Here is a 2,691-nt window from a genome sequence, read left to right as displayed (position 1 = left end):
TGAGCCAATTTATTAGAAATCTTACGAACCTGTTTCCGGACCTAATTAGTGAGCCTTTTATAAAAAATGTTGTTGATGGGATTTGAATCCCTAACCACAAATTACTTAACGTAAACCCATAACCAGCTAAGCTAGGAGAACATCTAGCCTTGTGTTATAATTCAATAACTAGGTACATAAAGATTTCTTCGTTTATAGTCTCCTCTATAAATATTTCACTATAAGAGTTGTAAATATTTTACTATTAATATAAGATACAATAGTTGTAGACTATTGCATGATAACTTGTATATATTGTTTTATTATATGCAAGCATGTACCTATATACACCTATTTTGATACTCCCTTCATCCCATATTATTATTAATAGTCCACTTTGTAAATTTCACACATATTAAGAAATAGAAGATGCAATGCCCACTCATTTTCACATAATAATGCAACTTAGTTTTTATATATTACATTAATTACACATACTCTAACAAAAAAGTAATTGCACATGTGTATATATACACACGCAAAAACTATAAAATAATGTGCATTTTGAATTTATATAGAATGACATTTATGAATAGGGTTTTTTAGTTAATATTGAAACAATAAAATTAGCAAGGATTAAAGAACATGACAAATATTTTGGGAAATTTTTATTTTGCAAAGTGGACTGTTAGAATGGGATAGAGGGGCTATTTTAATTTTACTTATAAAATTAAATAGATTAATAATTCCTTTGAGAAGTATTACTTTGATCAATTAAAATATATATACTAAGAAAATATGAAACTTTAGAATTTTTTAAATAATGTTTAAATAAGTTTGGGATTACACATCGACTTTCTATTAATAATTACATAAAATATGTAGTTCAATAATAAGATGACATTATAAAAAAATATTATAAACACTAAAAAATATATTAAATTAATAGTAAGAAAAATAGAGAAAATAAACAATGAAAAAGCGATATCTCATTTTTTTGGGAAAGTTTTGGTAAAATATTTTTGTACCTCTAGAATTACTCTTATAGTAATAACAAATTTATTTCAATGGTTGGTCTATGTATTCACTCCCGTTAATGAAATACTTTTGTGAATGGAGTTATTAAGTGATTAAAAAATGAATGCATTTATTATTTAAGGACATGTTAGGCACATGATTAATTTGAACTTATGATGATTGAAACACAAAAAATATTTATCCAGATATAATTGACATTGATCATTATATAACACAACATAAATCTATTCAGTTAATTACTCAAAATTGAATTGTTTAATATCTTGAAATACATTAATATTGAGAAAAAGAAAGAAAGACAGAAAATGCTTAAAAATACTAGAGATTAGAAGAAAAATAATACGAAATAGTTAGAAAGAACGTCTCGAAATATGAGAGAACAAGGATTGAGTAAAGTTTTAGAAGATTTTGAAAGATTTGTGAATAAAATGAGAACTAGAACTTAAACTTTTAGGATGTAACATTTGAAAATTATCAAGATTTTATCAGGAAGATTGTTGGTGATGAGTGTCCAGTTCCTTTAATATCATTCTTGAAGAATTGGAAGTAAAGCATGAGTATAAATATTCTGAAAAATTATCTTAATTTGACAACACCCACAAAACACTATAAATATATTTATAAGCCACGACAAAGTTAAAAATTGATAATAACTGTAACCTCAATTAATAAAAAAAATGATAAACAAAATTACTACTTTGACTAGATGCAAACCCTAATTTTATTTAATCGCAAATACGCAAATAATCTTCTAAAAATTTTAAGCGAATGTCTATAGTTACATCTAAAATATTTTAAGGAAATATATCCATAGTCGGTGTACTTCAGTTAAATTCGAAATCATAATTTGACCCAATTTTTTTTTAAAAAAAAGACTTGAAATACTTCAACTTAATTTGAATTCGAAATTTGGCCCATTTTTTTGAAAGATATTCGTCATTGACCATGTGAACCGATTCACTATATAGGTTTAGTCAATTTAATTTACGAGTCTGACAAAGACATCTGACATTTGAAAACTATTCAAATTTTATGAGGAAGATAGTTTTTGATGAGTTAAAATTCATTTAACATCATTCTTGAAGAATTGGAAGTAAGACATGAGTATAAATATTCTGAAAAATCATCCTATTTAGACAACACCCACAAAATACTATAATTATATTCACGAGCCACGACAAAGTTAAAAAAATTTGTGCAGCAGTATCAATACTACTCATATCAGATTTCAAATTACAAACTTCTTTAAACAATATTGTTCATACATAATTTAATTTTACACACATAATTTAAGTAACTGCCTCGTGCCTCGCACGGGATTTTATGCTGGTTTTTATTTTAAAGTTTATTTTTATTTGACCATCTTCCTATATATATACATAGGCAAATGATCAAATAAAAACTAAACTTAAAAAAGAAATTAAAAACTAATCTAAACCATTAAATCAATCTAATCTAATGCCCCCTAAAAACATCACGCCCAATTAATATGTACCATTCCACACACAATCTCAGCTTTTCCCCTTCGTTTTTAATTTGATTCTTCCCGTCAAACAGTAATATTTTTTTAAATCCGACTTCACTGTAATTTTCTCCATCTCTCAACGATCGATTTGCATACCATATATGTCATATTTTGAAATAATTTTAAAAAAAAATATTTGGTTTCTAATT

Source organism: Apium graveolens, chromosome 2 (assembly GCF_009905375.1).
Source record: "Apium graveolens cultivar Ventura chromosome 2, ASM990537v1, whole genome shotgun sequence".
Lineage (NCBI taxonomy): Eukaryota > Viridiplantae > Streptophyta > Magnoliopsida > Apiales > Apiaceae > Apium > Apium graveolens.
The sequence above is the reverse complement of the archived record's forward strand: the minus strand, read 5'-3'. Positions refer to the sequence as shown.